Raw genomic sequence first — 18,847 nt, 5'->3', positions numbered from 1 at the left:
GTATATACGAGCCGCGTATGCCGAACTGTACTGTAACTGAGCGTAAACGCGACTCGCAGCGAGAGCCGCCGGGCAGCGCTCGATAGTCGAGTAGATTTAATGCGGCGCTGTGGACTTGGTACTCCGGGCTGCTTCGCGCGCGTAGAAGCTCTTGAGCCACGAACGAGAAAAATGGTCTAGATGCGATTGCGCTTCGAGGTTCCGTGGAAAACGCTCAGGAATGCAAATGCGAGATTGAAGCGAATGGAAATTTTAGCCGGATCCTTGTAAAAATATTTCACCGCTTTTATATCGCCTCTCATATTGCCCGTTGGTTCCGGCCTGTTGATTTTTACGTCCGTTTCTCGTACTTTCAAGCATGCGCGGTCTATTAAGTAAAGGAATATAACGAGTGCTCGCGAGTGTTCGTAAAGTATTTTCGAGGAGATTACCTGTCTTCAATAGTCGTTTTTCAGCTAATAAGTGGGAGCACGTTAATACGTTCCTCTTTTACTCAGTTTCGTTTCAATACGGAAAGAAGCACGTTGAAAAGTCTTGCATTCACTTCAAAATGCGTAATGTGAGTGCTTGTAAGTGTTGAACCGGTATTTTATACTCGTAGCCGAATGTACTGCATTCACACACTTCAAATTTACGCGGTATTATACGTTTTTACTACTCAAAAATACTTAATAGTTTATACCACTCGGATATACTCGTATAATTCACTATAATCCCTCGTTTTTGTGAAAAATAGCCACTATCCGACCTAAAAATGGGATCGTACTCAGCTGAATGCACGCTTTTATTTCTCAAACTGATCATTCTTACGGACTAAAAACGGTGAAATATTTTTGTAAGGGGAGCTTCGCGTGGACGATCAGCGGCGGTCTCAGACAATGGTGCAACGAACAATCGGCAAATCTCGTGACGATATTCAGCGACGTCGCAGAAACGAGGAATTAAGCCAATTTATAGCAATTCAAACGCGGATCGCGAAGAGACAGGCTGAATAATCGCAATAATCCGTCTCGGTTGTCGAACGGTAAACAAATCAGTCAAGTTTAACGTTTGATGCGGCGATAATTTGTCACCATTTCGCGTGCATTTCTTAAGCATGCCGTTGTCGCGACCGATAATTGAGACTGATCGATTATTCAGACGAGAGTCCGTATTCGAATGCGCTCAGCGCGAAACAAATGATAACGAGAGTAATCCCGTTCTCTCTTTTCCTTTTTGTTACAGATTTTAGATACGATCGTGCGAAGGGACGGAGAAAAAAACACGAGCTAAAGTAGTCGAGTAATAGTCACGTTATTCAGTTCGTTCATAATTTTCGCGGCATATTACCGCAGAGATAGAGAGAAAAGGAAAAACCGACAAATTTGCATATCGCAACCGGACAAACACACGGTCGTGTGTCGTGTGAGAAACGGACGGCGCGCTTTAATTTACGAAGTACAAGCAATTTTCGACTCACGCGCCGAGCCAGGCGGAGCTTTTCATCATAATGGTAAGTGATATCTCGTAATTCACGCAAAATCGTCTCCGCATGCCCCTCGAGTTACAGTCGCGATTTACAAAGTAGCTCGCGCACTCCGAGAAATCTTTTCGGAATTAAAAAGGAGAACAAGTAAAACCGACGTGAACAGAATAAGCACCGTCATTGCGTGCGTAAGATTTTGTTTATCGCGATCGTTAAATCGCAGTTCCGCGGCTTTACATAACTCGATATGCGCAACGGTAGCCGGTACATATTGCGACGTGCAGCCTATTTACATGGTAAGTATATTCAGAGTGGCTCTCTTCAAGTCGACAACCTTCCCCATGGTCAGCGAGTGAACGTCTTACGGATTCGTTCGGCCACTCCGGCCTGCTTGTCGAACCAATGGAAATTTCCTCTCGATTCGTAGATCGTCCCGAAAGATTTATACCTCGCCCTGCCGGCGGCTATATTCTCGTGCGCGCGGAACTGCTTGTCATTCATGTAAATTCCAAGGGGATTACGTTCGCGTGGTTCCTCCCATTAATCAACGTTTCCTGTTGCACTTAGCAGATCAGCTTGCGCGCCGAACCGCCGCGCGAGCCGTGCAATTCAATTTGTTCGGAGCGCATTTTCGCAGACGATCTCGAGGAAAAGCCCCTCGCGCGTGCTAAAAAAAAAAAAAGAGTGGCGCAAGGTCACTCGAAGTCGATGGGGGTAGTGGGGGTGCGCGCGCGCGCCTCTTAATTGTGACTTGCGGGAACCCGACGATGACACGGCGTAATGTTGTTGCTTGCGTAATGCGTATGCATCGCCAGGGCTGACACAGAATATTAACCTGTGAAATTGATCGTGCCACGCAGTTTACCGCGAGCGCGGAGCAACAGGCGCTTTCGTGCGCTGCGAAGGCGAGAAGAGGCGTGTTTCATTTGGCGCGAACTGCTTTTGCGAATCCCGGCTGTGAACAAGTGATCCCGCACGAGTCCCATTGACTCTCGTCGTAATAATAACGATCGGATATGAGATACACTGGGCGAGAGAACGCGGCCATAGTGGATGGAACGCAAACTTCCGTCCGTTCGGGACAGATCTCGGCTTGTGTTACGTGTCAGATCGTAGATAATGTATTCCGTAAACCGAGCGCCTCGTAAATACGATCCCGGCGAGGAACCGGACAATTAAAGCAGCGTTTCGCATGACCGATAAAAGTGCGCGCGCGCTGTTCACCGTAGTCGTTAGATGAGAAACGAGACCGACATCGAGTAAACATTCCTCTAACGGAAATTAATATATGCGAGAGAGCGTCTGTTGTCTGAACCTGTTTTTACCGAAACAACGGACTTCATCACCGCCGTAGAATATCGAGCGGTTTCGCAAAGTTATGAGCTCCGTTATTTTCGCAGAACGTTTTTTGCCGAGGCATCGCTTATTATTATTCCCTTCTCTCGAACACGCGAATCGCGCATTTCCCCCCCGATAATCGTCGGGCGATTTTCGCGATCGCGAGTTTTTTTCGGCGCGTTAATAATAATGGCGAGAAATAAGTTTTTTCTTTTAAGAAATTCGTTGAAGCTTGCGCTATATGTAGATTTAAATATAACCTTCGCGAAGAAAAGAATTAGCTCCCACAGTGAAAAAACTAGCTATCTATATAACGCAACTGAAATTTAGTTATCAGACCTAATCTTTAGCTATAGAAGTTAATTTTTTTCCGTATAATTATCGGAGTAATTAAAAAACGATTAATCATTCGAAAGCTGAGATATTCGCAACTGAAAATAACACTTTTTATATGTGTTCCCTGAGGTTATATAATGTTCTATTTTTTATTTTTTATTTTTTATTTTTTCTAAACTTTTCTACATTCAGGATTTTTAATGAAAAACTATTATTGCATCTCTATTAGATCAACTAATGCATAGAAATAGCGTTAATTAAAAAAGTAAAAAATAATATTTTCATATTTGTAATATTTCGTATATATGCATAGGTCAATTTCGTTTTAAATTAACTTGTATTATTTAAATAATGAAATAAATATACAGGAACGTAATTTTGCTTGATAAATACGAAAGTTATGAGTGAAATTTTTGAGCTCTTGATATGCCACTGAAAATAAGGTACTCAGCGTTATTACTACTCAATATGCGAAGAAGGGCGCGTAAAACTGACGATTTAGTTATTTATTCGGTCGCGCATGAATTCGACTCACGATCAACGCAGTGAAAAAGTAAGAAAGAATAATAGACGCACCTTTGGCTTCGAATTTCTCTTTTTCTCTCCTATGGGCACGCTTGAGACGCGCGCTAAAGATCCGCATGAGATGTGATCATAGGCCTAAAACAACCCAGAACAAAAAACTGTTGATCGGAACATGAAAGAAAATGTATGTTTACTCTTAGTCGGGGAGCTCGTACGTTGAAAAACATTTTTTGATTTTTTGCGCTTTCGGTTCGACTTACAGAATTCTTCTTCTGGAACAATGTTTGGAACAACTAGAACAATCTGTAACGATAAAGATCTGTCTGATTTTTTAAAAAGGGGGCCAACTAAAAAAACAGTTTTTTTCGTTTTATTGGCGAATCGTTTGAAATGAAATAATCACTTTGAAACAATATAGTACAAAGTTAGAACAACCTGGAACAATATTCAAAAATAAAATTTTCAAAAAAGGAGGGGCAACTTCACATACACGCATGAGTTTCCGGCTGATTCACTGGTTAATCTGCACGACCGCGAAATTCCGCTACAAATTCTTCCCGGCCCCCCGCGAGATGTCTTATTTCGTTCATTGGCACAGAAACGGCGTGACATGTTTGCCGCTAACGCTCGCTAAGGTAGCGATTAATCCACTTTCATTGTTTCCGGCGATTGCTATCTACCTACATCATGCAAGAAATTTCGCGCGCGTTGTTAAATCTTGGGACAAAAGCGACACGCGAGTTCGAGCACTATCCATTATTATTTCGATGTAAGATAAATTGTCGGCGGAAAATGTGCCTCGCGCGGATTGCCGCGAATTTGGATTCGGACTTTCCGCTGTTTGGTCAATCGATCGGGATCTCACGAAATGTAAAAGAACGGACACAAAAAATCCTTTTCTTCTCATAGTAAGGTAAAGTATCATGATTTCGTGATTTCTAATTGTACACGAAAAAAATTAGTATCAATTCAAAATTCATGTACAAGCAAGAATATATAATTTATATGAAGATAAAACTTGCTCATACATGAAGAAAAATTCAATATAGTTCCATTAAAAAGATTATATTCTTGTTATGCAAGAATAGTTTTCATAAATTGAGAGGGAAAGATATTGAATAGAAGAAACGATATCTTCAAATTAAGAATTGTATCAGTTTGAAGATATCATTCTTCCTATCTAATATTTTTCCTCTCAATTCGTAAAAATTATTCTTGAATAACGAAAATATGATACTTTTAGTGCAACAGTACAGAATTTTTTCATGCAAGAGTAAATTTTATCTTCATATAAAACATTATACACTCTTGTTTATATATGAGAATATGAGCCTTGAATTGGTACCAATTTTTCTTACGTATGCGAAAGAGAGGCAGAGATCAGTTATACAAAGAGTCATTTTTCATTGCCGTCGGGCAATATTCGCGCAGGTTGCGTTCCGATATTCACTGCCAATATTGAAAATCCATAATATACGTAACATGAGAACTACAGATTTTCAGTATCGCCAGTAAATATCGGAACTTAGTCTCGATTCGAAACGTCTGATAGAAACGTCTGACAGAAACGTCTGATAAAAACGTCTAATTATCGCATCTATACCGTATCGTTACAAAAAACGGGAAACCAGTTTGAGACATAACATATGAGAAAGAAGTAGAGAGAGAAAGAGAAAGAGATAGGGAGGCAGGAGGAAGAAGTTACACTAGCACGAGGTTGACCGTGACTAATAAGCGGTCAAGCCGACCTTGTACTCACAACAACAGCATTTAATCGACGTCACGAGGCGTGCTGGTCACCGGCATAACGCGCGAGTGAACAGCGCGTTTTTCCACGGCGTTTTTCAGTCTGGTAAGAGCAGTTAGGCGAGGCAGAATGTAGCGGGCAACGGCCGGGCTCTCTCTCGACAAATCGCTCACAGAGCGCAAAATGAGCTCGCTCCTCTCTCTCTCTCTCTCTCTCATTCACTTTCTCTCCCTCTCTCCTCCTCTCTTCACATGACCCGCAACGCGCTGCGCCACCGGTTTAACGCGACCACGTGGAAAGCTCACGTGCGTCAGCGGTTTTCCGTATCTCCGGCCCGGTCCCGTGTTTTCCACTGCGCGCTCGATTAAACGGCCCACAATTTCGTTCGAAACTACCGCGGGAGAATAATTAGCGGTAATGCGAGTCGCGCGGAGCGGCTGTACCTGTGCTATTAGTATGCCTCATAGGGGCGATAAAGCCGCTGGCGATAAAGCGCCGTCTCTTTATCGTTCGGGAAGAACACATTGCGGATGTGTCGTGCTGCCAGTCAAGACTCCGATTCGCGCGTAAATCGCGCTGAACCGGCGAGCCGGGATGATTAACCGAAGCGACTCACCGGAGGCGATTTGTAGTCACACAGGTGATTTATTCGCCCGCGATATTACGCGCGCGGTTGTAAATTCGGTATTGTTTTTTGCACGTGGCCATCGGCTCGCACACGTGTGGCGGAAAAGGCTCGCGAAGCACGTCGAGGACCTCGCTCGCTGTGTGTGTGTGTGTGTGTGTGTGTACCGTTCCGTAATTAATGGCTGCCAATCAACCGTTACAAAGTTCAATCTCGGTAGAAACGCAGAGCACGCGCGAATCGCGTCTTGTCACGTTTGCGTCCGACAAAGGGAAGACAAAGAATTTGCTACACATTCTTCCGGCGTCTCTCCTCATACGGAAGAAACTCGTTTCCTTTGACACACCGCGAAACAAAGAACGTCGTCGCTAATTCCCCACTCTCTCATAGTCATAATCCGATATGGAGCGCGATGAGGAGCCGCGCGTGGAACCTCGACTGCAACTTCCAATTTGAATCGCGACGTTCTTTCCGCGAGAGAGAGAGAGAGAGAGAGAGAGAGAGAGAACAATGCACGCCCCGAGGAAACGCTCCGTCCCATCGGCGCTTTAATCGGACATTCGCGGCACGTCGAGGCGTCGTGATTTCATATCGTGCATTAGGGCGCGCGTCTGAACTGGATTAAAGTGCATTCGAGTTAAGCCGAGTGCAATGTATATCGCCTGGCGTGTGCCGGCTCGCGTTCCTGGCTTGAAAGAGAAGAGACGTCCAGCCATAGCTTATTGTCGGGTTCGAGTTCGTTACAGGAGGTCGAGGCTTGGAGGAGCTATCGACCCCGCAGATACGTATCTGCTCATCAAGCCGAGTAGTTTTGCGATATCGGCTCGCTGTTTTCGTCAGCGACGTCGCCATCGACACTCGCCTCGACGACGACGGCGACCGCACGGTGAAGTCACTCGAAATCGCGCGAGCGCGCCGAGAGCTTCGTGGTGGCTCGTTATTACCAGAGTCGAAATTTTGGTCCTACATTAAGTCTACTTGATTCTATATTAAGTCCTCAAGCGGCGAGAACGGAATTAACTTCCCATTTGTAACATCGAAGTAACACGAAGTAACACGATAGGAGACTTTGAAAACTTAATGTAGAACTAAATAGACTAAATAATAGAAATAAAAAAAAATAGACTAGAATGTAGAAATAAAATTTCAACTCGGGTATTTTTGATTCGAATTTTTTAACATCTGTAGGCTTTGTAGAATCAATGTAGGTTGGATTTATATGAAAACTTGAATCCTATTTAGCGTCTCTAAATGGCAGAAAACGCCCAAAATACCGCTTGTAGGTTCTAAAGAGGATCTCAGCAAAGCCTCGTAAAACCCTCAGGTCCTTTCAACCTAACCTGTTCCTCTAATCTTATTAAGATAATATAATAGTTATTCAAGGAAATAATATAGTAGTTATTCAAGGAAATAATTTTACATGTGATAACAATACTTTCTTGTAATAATTATGTACAAAATAATATTGAATTAATTCCTGTTGATATTATTGTTGCTTTCACACTCATATAATTATTAATAATGAAATATATGTAGATATTCCAATAAATCAACAAAAACTTGAATAATGATGTTAAATTAACGATTGGAAATTTTTCCCGCAATTCTTAAATTGTAATAATATAACTACGTCTTCAATAATTATATAATAAAATGTTTCTGTTTTATAAAAACTAATATTGTGTTGCTTGCCTTCCTTGTAAATATTAAATATTTTAACATATTTATATTTATTTTAATTAATTGTAACAGGATTCAAAAATGGTTTAAAGAAGAAGGGTTTTGATTTATTTATATTTCAAAATTTAAGAAGAATTTAGAAGTATCATAGCAAGCCATCCAAGTAGAATTTATAAATGGAAACTATAGATTAAATAGAATCAAACAAGGTTCATATAGGCTTTAAAGTAACAAAGTAGATATTAGATGAAATTTTCAGGTTGAAAGTAGGATCAAAATTTCGACTCGGATATGAACAATTCGTATAACGCGATGCTACCGGGACACCGAGACGAAGGCATTGCCACAATCGGAGCGCCCGTTGATAGGCCCGGTAATGAACTCGAAGTTCGTTACACAAACGTACTCTCTGTGTATGATTAATCGAGATAATTGCAACGCTGGAGTAAACGTACGGCATTCCGCCAGTATTTCCGCGATTGTACTCACCGAGCCAATTACTCTAGGCAGACACGAGAGTTTCCGCGACGATGGTACTCTCTATCTCTCTCTTTCTCTGTCTTTCTCTTAAGATCTTGCTCGTGCTTTTCTATTCCGACACGTATGTTCTCCGAGACGAGATATTACGAGCTGCGGTTACATACGATCGTCTCTTCGTAAACTGGCAATCTCGTGCTTTTTATCGTGTGATTCTTCCAGCGCTTCGCAAGTTGTAACGAGGAAAACGCGCGCGCGTGCAGTGGGATCTTCCCGCCGTGCGTTTTTCAGAAAATTCGAGAGAGAGAGAGAGAGAGAAGGACTACGGAGAAATATCTTGTCCGGCGTCAGATTTTCCTCGCTCGTGGCTAGAATTCAACGCGTGTGAGTCGGTGTTTACGTTCTCGCATCATCCGTTTTCATTTTCTTAATTTTCCCCCGCATTACTCGGCCGGCGAGAATTTAAACGTCGGTGAGATGCATGAAAGCACGTCCAAAGAAGAAGCGAAAAATTTCCTGCTCTTTTCGCCCGCGGATAGTGCGATGCGTCATTCCGCCGCCGGTTCTCCTCCGACTTCTATTGTCGCGAAGGGTCAACAACAGAAACATAGAATAGACTGAGCACTCCCATTGGAGGGCTAAAGCCGGCATTAGTAAAAGAAGGCAATGAAGGCAATGATACTTTCCTTGTCTAATTGTGTAGGTGGTGAGGAAAAGGAAAGAGAAGAAGCGACACACATGTACTGATAGAAAATTACAGTTGAATTAACCAGAAAGTGGACAACCAAACGCGTTTCTTCAACGCGGTTAATTCAAGTATAATTTTCTATCAGTGTGATTACAAGTATTATGAACTAACTGTGAGTGCACACATTGGTGTATTATTTATGTGCTTTCTCACATACTGTAAAAAAAAATATTTGGTATTTGTAACTACAATCATCATAGTTAAAGAATTATAGTCAGGAGGACCATTTTTATATTAAATATTAGTGTCACTATAAGTGTCAGTATAAGATAATAACCTTCTATGTATATTGCTATTACTATTTTTATGATTAAAATTATAAAAAGAGTATTATAGTTAAGACCATAAACAACTACAATTCCTCTCTTTCCCTCACTATGTCCACTCTCATTTTTCTATTTCCCCTATATTGTCCACTACTATAGTACTCGGTGACAGAGAAAGTATCACTGTTAACCTATCTCTGTCTTTCGATCTTGGCTTCAGCTCGCCGATGGCAATACTCAATCTGTGTATGGTCGGCAACATTTTTGTCCGCGTTGTTCGTCGCATTCTACTGGCGCTGATGGCTGCTTTACGCTTCAATGGTTGTGTCGTAAGCCGTGATGCAATTTCGCGTTCTGAGGACTCGCGCGGAGAAAACGCGCTGAATTCCCGGATTCTCAGGAGCAAGCCGGTTCCAATTAGACGACATCGCGTGCGGACGTCGCAAGAATCCGTTATGTAATTATTATTAAATCGTTACATTGTACGTAAATGTAATGCCACCGACATTGCGTGCGCGGAAGAGTCTCAGATTGGCACGCGATCCCGCGAAGTACGACTTCCGTGCCGCGCAACATCGCGATTCGCAGCGCAACCGATAATTTCCAGTAAGAAACGCCTCGACGAGATCTTTTTAATTGAGAACACCGTCGGCGCGCGCTGTACATATACACGCTTATTATGCAATTCGGAGGCGCCGCGTGACCTCAGTTTTTACGACGGGTACATCGAGAGCGCGCAGTCGCCGCGACGTAATTGTATCGCGCAAATTTATGATCGCGCCCGGATATATATTTACGGTATAAATATCCGTGCGCTTATGAGAGGCCGCGATAAAAATACAGCTCTCTGAAAGAAATGCCCGCGTCGGACGTGGGACTATAAATAATGGTCGTCCGCATTGGAGAATGTTGCAATGGATTTCCCCCTGATTCAGGGAGATATTTTTCTCTCGTCCCCCCTTTTTTCTCTCTCCACTTCCCTCCCTCTCTTTCTCTCGCTTTCATTCCATCCCCCTCCGCAATCGCATCGTACATTTCGCAGGGAGATTAAACGGTAATGAGTTTTATTCATATTTAAGGGCGTAAAGAAACGGAGAAACATCTATTTGACGGCAGCCAAATTGAAATTTTCAGATTTAACGGGCTTTTCCATTGAGCCTTTTCTCTTTTTTTCCCTCTCTGTCGTGGTAACGAGACGGTTGCGAACTCACGAAGCTTGCTATTAAACTATCTCGGAGAGTGTACGTATACACCGCACGAAAAAGCGCCAGAAGTTCTATCCGATCGAACGTTCGCGTTCGCGCCACGTTAAACAGCGGCGTACCACTGACACTAATCTGTATTGATACACGGCGAATTGACGGGATATCGTCGTTTGGCTCGTCGTCGTGTTTAAGTGCGAAACGGCTCCGAAACGTCCGCACACGTCCGAAACGGCGATTCTCCAATCGCTGATTGCGGAACGCCGGCATACAGATCGCCGCCGGGGATCCTTCATTACCGTTACGTGTTTGATTTGCAAGCGGGCTGATTCGGCTGAACGGCTACTTGACGCCGCGGTCGCGACGTGTTTATTCGTCGGCTTTGCTGAAAATATGACGCGTTGCCCCGTATACAGCTTGCGACGCGACATTTGTGACGGATCGCGGAAACGTGGACGTGGTTTACCTCTTAACCGGAAGCGTATTTGCGCCGCGAAGCGTCGCGGAACGGGGCGAGATATCGCGTTCCAGAGGAACATTCGGAAGATGTCGAGTGGAAGCGCACGCCCGAAAATAAAAGAGAACGAATTAAAAGGCGTTTTTGCAATGAGCTGAACGGAAAAAAAGAGACAATTCCGGTGGCGTAACTGAATTTCCCGTTGCCCGGGAACCAGACGGAAATTCGGTTTAGGAACGGAGAAATTGCTTGTAGATTTCTGCGTTACGTCCTGGAAAAGGATGTACGTAACAAACATCGCATACTCGCGCACTCGCGAGGCCTAAACGTACTAGCAGATCTGCGAATCAAGTCAAGATCCGGAGAGGCTCATTTACTCCGATCGCAGAACATACGTTAGGTGGTCCTTTATTTAGGTCAAAGAACTTAATCTCTTTACCTGGGATAGGACCATATGAGAGTGTTGAAAGGGGAATTCAGATTTAAGTAATTGAAAGGAAATGAATGAATAAATATAACAACTTTGTTAAATCTAGGGCATTTTGAATAAAACAGTTTATTAATTATACTAATAACATAATTTGGTTCTCACGTGGATTAATAATAATGATAAATTGATGAGAAAAGTCCACTTGAAATAGTTCACTTAAGAGATCCCGACTTGCACAACACGTTACTCAGCAGCAGAAGAAGAAGTGACTGACTGACTGACTGACTCTGGAGTTGCCAGAGAATAAGGTTTTTATAGAGAAGATTTTGGGGAATGGCAAATGACGATCGTCGATGAAAGCAGTTTTCGTGGATAACGGAGAGCCTGGGGAAACTTTTAACATTATCAGGATGTCATAAACGATCCCAAGATCCTAGTCCTATCGAAGGGCCTGAGTCCGGCTGATCACGTGCCGGACCCTTCGATAGGATTAGGATCTTGTGAAGGCAGAAAAGGTGATAGACGCGTTGGGACACATGATGCATTTGACAGCGTATAATCTTATCCTTTTTACAATAGCGCTTGCCCAAATCCGTTTGTTTCCTGATCATAAAAAAAAAAGGATTCGTTGTTCCCGGGGTATAACAAAACTACGTGCCTTATCTTGTGAAGGCGAGAAAGATGATAAACGCGTTGGGAAACATATGGCGCGTTTAACGACGAGCCATCGTAATTTTATCCTTTTTACAATAGCGCTTGCCCGAAGTCCGTCTACCTCCCAATCATATAAAAAAAGGAATTCGTTGTTCCCGAGGTACCCAGGACGTAACATCTGCTTAGTTAATTGTACTCAGTTGTCTTAACAAGAATTCTAACGCAGCTAAATATGAGTTCGCACGAATGTTTTCGGCCGCGGTAATAAAGATAATATCACTTCTTGTCGCCGAGTTTTCATTTCTTGTCACCGAGTTTTCATCTTGTCCCCGTTCTGTTGCAGGAACCGGGTTCTTTTTCCCCGAGTATGTTTCATTCTATTCGCGACGTTTATCGTTTTCTTTTTCGTTCCGCTTGCAAGCGTCACCACCTAGAATTTTCACTTTTCGCTGTCGTCGCATCACGAAACGTCGATCAATTATCTTTATATGAGATAACATGCATGTTTCTGCATATGATTATCAACGAATTGACGCGCGAGTCGTGAATAACGTTAACGACACGCATCGGCGTGTCGACACTTCATGTCGAACAAATACGCGTTAAAAATATATAAGGCACCGGCCGTGCACGCCCGCCAGCTCGCACGTCACACGTGGAATTTTAACGGTGCGCTTCGTTTCGTTTCACTCGCGATGTTCGATCGTATGTACAATAGCAAATCAAGCGCGGCTGAATTGTTCTCACGGAGCAATCGCGTCGGAGCTGTACAAACGCGCAAAACGCAGCCGCGCTCGCGCACTCGTAATTCCAAAAGCTGAGAGTTCTTTATTTGACCGGCACCCACCGCACTCTCTTCGCATTGGGCGCGAGTCGACCGTGAAACGAGTTTAACGAGATAAAAATCATCTCCTACGTTGAGTCCGCATTTTTCCTCTCTCTCTCTCTCTCTCTCTTTCTCTCTCTCTCTCTGTGTATACAGGGTGTCCCAGACCACCCGTCTCACCCGATTTTTTCGTAAACGCGACATTTTAAAGAAAAATGTTTCAGACAAAAGTTTTGTGACTTCGAGGGGCACATAAGATGGTGTCATTGGTTTGACCTTGGATAGTCGTTTGAAGATCACGTGAAGGTCACCTTTAATTTCTTAAATGGAAACCCCCATTTTTCAATGCATATTCTTGTAGCTTACCTCGAGAGCTTTCCAAAACGCTATAATGAAACGTTTTTTTAATCAGTACTTTTCGAGTTATGAGGATTGAAAGTTACGGTACCGCCGGCATTAGCATTACCCAGTCGTGATGTATGACATGTCTGATACTGTCACGTAAGGTGTAACAAAATTCTCATTTACCAGCCATGTCGTATTCAAACGCGGAAGCTTGTGATATGATGCTTATTTTAGGTGAATGTGATGGTCAATTTAGAGCAGCTGCAAGATTGTGGCGAGAACGATACCCAGATCGCGCTCCTCATTCGTACAAAGTTTTTTCTCGCTTAGCTAACCGAATTACCAATAAAGGTATTCTTCAACCGGATCACAATAAAGGTAGACAAATTCGACGCCAAGTTAGAGATGAAAGGATGCCGGAGATTCTTGCATCCGCTCAATTGCATCCCTGCCATTCATTAAGACGTACAGAAAGAGATTCTGGAATTAGTCGCAGCACGATCTGGCGAATTTTCCATGAAAACAAGTTGATACACACACATTCACACACACAAACACACAAAGAGGTGTAAATCCGACCGTGCAACCTCCACCTTGGGTAATGCTAATGCCGGCGGTACCGTAACTTTCAACCCTCATAACTCGAAAAGTACTGATTAAAAAAACGTTTCATTATAGCGTTTTGGAAAGCTCTCGAGGTAAGCTACAAGAATATGCATTGAAAAATGGGGGTTTCCATTTAAGAAATTAAAGGTGACCTTCACGTGATCTTCAAACGACTATCCAAGGTCAAACCAATGACACCATCTTATGTGCCCCTCGAAATCACAAAACTTTTGTCTGAAACATTTTTCTTTAAAATGTCGCGTTTACGAAAAAATCGGGTGAGACGGGTGGTCTGGGACACCCTGTATATATGCATACACATATAGGAGAAGGTGGTATTATATCCCTCCTCTTCTCCCCATTTACATTTTGTACAATAACTTTGCTAATAATCAATATTTTAAATTAAAAATTTAACGATCACATTCATCAAAGTGTTATTCGATCGATTCTAAACTAAATTATGAAATGTTTATTTAGGACATTATTTAGAAAAATGTGACGATACTGCAAAATTGGTCAAATAGAAATAAAGATGGTAACGTGGTCCTCCACTAAAATAGATTTAAATTGATTTTGTTTAAAAAGACACAAATTTTGCTTTCTTACAGATTTATATATTTATTCAAAATAAACTCTCTTAAAAGAAACAAAAATGAATATAACCGTGAATTTTTAATGTAGATATTGACTTATTTGTCAGAAGATGGATATAAACTGTCAAAAGTACATTTCTACAGAATAAATAGACTTCTAAACTTGACTTGATTTATTAATTTATCGAATAACTTCTCCGACATGACAACCTCGAAAAAGAGACCGTAAATCTATTTTGATGACTAAATTAGTAAAGTGCCATGCTATTATTTAACTTTCCATAACTCGAAATGTGTAATGGAATAATATGTAAAATAACGAACAAAACACTAAAATGTATATATATTCATAGATATATTCTGACAATATACCCAAGTTTAAGAAGAATAAGGAAGTATGTATAATTAAATGCTAAAATGTAAAAGTTTCGAAAATGCTTTGGAAACGTTCCGAAATGCTCGAAAATAAAAATGTATTATAACAAATGCTGGCTACTGTGTATTAGTATATTATCGTCACTGTGTAACGACGGACTACTAAACAAATTATTTCGAATATATTAAGAAGGCATACATAAGGCAATAAATATAATATAACCTTTACACACACACACACACACACACACACACATATATATATATGCTAATACACAATAGCCAGCATTTGTTATAATACATTTTTATTTTCGAGCATTTCGCAACGTTTCTAAAACATTTCCGAAACTATATATATATAATCTTTTTTTATCTTTAACTTTTTCGCCATGCGTGCATCGCGAAAGATGGTGAAGAAATATTAAGAAATATTAAAATCATAAATTCCCACGTCTTAGTGCGCTTTCAATTTCAACGTTCGCTTTCTTCCCACGCAACAGCGTTTTAATTCCCATCGAATGATCTGCTCACGGCAGATACCATCCCTTTTTCGTGCACGAGTGGCCGACGACACAGGCGAAAAAATAATCGCGGAATCGAAGAGCGAGCCAATACTTGCGAGGGTGCGCACTTCGTTCAGTGCAATGATGCACCTGTCGGCGTCAAAGGCGACTCGTAATCTCGCACTGCATTGTGGAGCTTAAATAAGAAGCAAGATACGTTGATGACGATGAGATTTCGCGGAATTACGCACATATATATATATATATATATATATATATATATATATGTATGTATATATACGTGCATGCAGCGTAGCTGCATTGACTAACTTAATGTAATTTAACTTGTTACACCAACGAGATAAAATTTTCCCTCTCACTCCCGCTTTGCATCCCTCAAGACGAGTCCCAGAGAGAGACACCTTTATCCGCTCGCGCGAGATCCCAGCAGAAGGAAAGCTTGCATAGTACATTGCGTTATAATCGATTGCGTCACGTATACTTGGAAAAATTATTATAAATAGAAAAGAACGCCATTCGGCCGTTTTCGCTTTCTCGTGCGCTCGTACGTCGTTTATTCAAACGGTCTTGATGAGTACGAGTTATTTCTGCCGAACTGAGATGCTGTCGAGATGAGAATGAATTAATGGGCCTTGAATTTACTTGTTTCGACGTACGATGCTGGTTTCCGATGCTGATGGTGCGGATCCGTCGAGCCGAAGTATGTTTCAACGACAACGGTCACGCATGCTAATAACGGCGCATCTCGCACGTTTGCGTTCGTATTAATTCCGCACAATTTCATAGCGTTTCACGGGTACTTCGAACCCCGGGATCGACATCAAACTCGGAACGCATTTCGACCGAAACGCGTGGTCGCTCATGCGGCTTCGGTGTTCACGATACCTCGAGGTTGGCACAAAGGTCTCTTTGCCGCGCTCATAACTGTTAGCGGGGCGCAATTGCGGCGCCAGATTATATTCCCGACTATTGCGGTAACACCGCGGAACTGAGAAGGTTCCGTTTCCACCCACGATCGTCCTTTGTCATACGAAATTCCTTGCCACTGCGTCCGGGATCCCCGCTGCTCGTCTTTCACCATCCGCGCGACTGTTAGAATCGTCGCGATCGGATGGCGGGCTGAATCGAAAACGGCCGGCGCGAATAAGGCGCAACGGCGATGGCTCGACTCACAAATGGTGAATTTAACCAGTGAATATGATATAATTGAGAAACTGGATACAATCGAAACATATGAGACTCAAATTCCGATTCGTCCAACCTTTTAACTACGAAGGGCGTGTAGATACTCCTTGAGAAAATTGACACACATTTACGAAGGGCGTATATATACGCCTAGTAAATTTGTTTGATTGTTTCGTAAAGTACAACTTTACAATTTTACAATTTATTCATAAGTTTGTTTAAAATTGCGGCATTATTTTCTTTCTGAACTGGGCATCTATTATGGGACTGTTCGGAAAGGTTTCTGATCGCTCAGTTATTCCCTAGAAAAAATAAAAATCTAGGGAATACCTGAGTGATCGGAAATCTTTCCGAACATTTCCATAATAGGTGCCCTGATGACTTTGCGAAAATAATGGCCACATTCAGCAGAACGTTTATTTCGCAACTGTTGGAAGTTTTCTGAGCTGAGATTGGATGATTCTTTCAGATCTAGAGGGATAATGCAATCTCAGCGCAAAACTTCCAACAATTAAAATAAACATTCTGTTCTTCCAATGATTAAAATAAACATTCTGTTGAGCGCAGCGAATGTTACGTATTGCCTAGCATCGATGGAAACAAATGGATACCGAGTTATGCATTGAACATGTAAACTACAGCTGCGTTCCAACATACACAGTATACGTAACACGAACTATAGATTTTCAGCGCTGGCAGTGAATTTTGAAAAACAGACTACACGCTCAGCACTAATTTTCGTAACGCACCGCAGCGATCGACCCGCGATTGTCGTTCCGCACAACGGATGTTTGTCGTCGGAAATGCGCCGTAGTTAAAAGGTTAATCTTTCGGCCTGAAAATAAACTTTCTTTCGATCGAGACACGTTGTTCCGTATCAAACGCGAGTAAACAACAAGGAGGCCGCAGGGAATTCCGGCACTTGTCGTTATCGTTATTTATCGGCATCGCTGCAAGTGGGTTCTCCATCATGCGGATTATCGTGGATCACTGACTGATTGCTTTTTGCGGATTTTAATTTTACACGTCACTGCCCACGCGGGGCGGTCCGTCTTCACGTCCGAATGACATCAGCGCGTCCCGTCGCGACGCACGTGTGCTGCGTTGTGCGCGACAGCGCGGCGGTCTGTCACTGACAAATCACTCGGCTCGCTTCGAAAATGTAACCTCGTTCGCTCGTTCCGCGTAATAATACAATAATTCGGCCGGCCGACGATACAGACCGATATGGTACAAGTGGGATGCGCGGAGTTAAACGCATCCGGCGACCCTCCAGCAAATCAGCGCGCTGCCTCCGCAATGGAAATTCCGTCGCTCGAGATAAATGGAAAAAAGGGGATCCGATGGCGCCGAGCAATACAAAACGCGATCGCCACGATATGTTACCTTGTAATATATTTCCGGTGATATCAATTAATTCGTTCGCCGTTCACGCAACAAGTGAACACATACATACTCCGCAATGACGAAGATGAAATAAAAATAATAAAGCGAACGCGCTACGTTCGGCATTATTATTTGTATCCATCTTTTTCGGATCTCCGAAGTGAATGAAGGGGGCGACGTACGCGTCCAATTTTCACGCATTTTCACGGCTAGAGATATATATATGTGTGTGTATAACACATACCCCGAATATTCCCGAGAATAATAACCGTATTGTTCTGTCGGTGAAGACCGTGGTTGAAAAAAAGGGGGTAGAAGAAGCCGAAGAAGTGGGTCACACTCTGTCAATTCGGGCGAGCAGTCTTCTTCGGTCGCATGTGCCTCGTGCATGCAGCTGCAGTTGCCTGCGTCGCTCTGTCTACGTCACATGCAGCGCACCGCGCGAATAATCGATGTCAGCCCGACGAATACGACACTGTCATCACCGCGCCTGTCGAAAGTTCTCCGATGAGAGCCCCGGCCGCGTTTATCTTATCGGGCCACCTGTCCGCGCGCATCGTCGGGATCTTTGCTATCTGGGGGAAAGAAGGAAAGAGACCACGCAGGTCGATTAGAATCGCGACCCCGCGCCCGTTTGTGAGACGTTCGTCGAACCTTACGGCGCGCTTTGCGCGTAACCGGTAACCCACATTTACCCTCCGCCAAGCCTGCGCCCTGATATTTCCCGGCTTCGACGCGATTCGTGCCGTACCGTTGAACGCCGCGGCCCGTTGTTCGCGCATCGCGCTCGTTTCAAATCTCCGGCTGCTTCGCTCCGCTGCCGTCTCAAACCATCGCGATGCCTTCGTCTCACGCGGGCCGCATAGTAAAAAAGCATTTAGTACTTGTGTTAAAATCGTCCCTTAAAGTTTACATTTTTGTGTGAAACTTTTATGCTCCTGACATATCCGTGTGTTAATTGAATACATTGTGCTTATGTTGTCTCAGTATCTTGTGTTGTTCGATATTCAACATGTGTAAATAATACACTTTACACTCCAGTGCCGAAAGTATT

The 18,847-nt window shown here is 43.0% G+C and overlaps 1 protein-coding gene across 2 annotated transcripts in view; it reads left to right on the top strand.

Annotated features, from left to right (window-relative positions):
• LOC106744576 (multidrug resistance protein homolog 49) overlaps nucleotides 1-18,847 on the top strand; it is an 81,003-nt gene that overhangs the window by 10,562 nt on the left and 51,594 nt on the right. For both annotated transcript variants that reach the window (XM_014619476.1, XM_014619478.1), the window contains one exon: nucleotides 1,225-1,492. The gene's annotated coding sequence lies outside the window, so the exon portion shown is untranslated. The remainder of the gene's footprint in view (nucleotides 1-1,224; nucleotides 1,493-18,847) is intronic.

This window comes from Dinoponera quadriceps, unplaced genomic scaffold (genome assembly GCF_001313825.1).
Source record: "Dinoponera quadriceps isolate SergipeBrazil2010 unplaced genomic scaffold, ASM131382v1 scaffold1169, whole genome shotgun sequence".
Classification (NCBI taxonomy): Eukaryota; Metazoa; Arthropoda; class Insecta; order Hymenoptera; family Formicidae; genus Dinoponera; species Dinoponera quadriceps.
The sequence above is the reverse complement of the archived record's forward strand: the minus strand, read 5'-3'. Positions and strand labels throughout refer to the sequence as shown.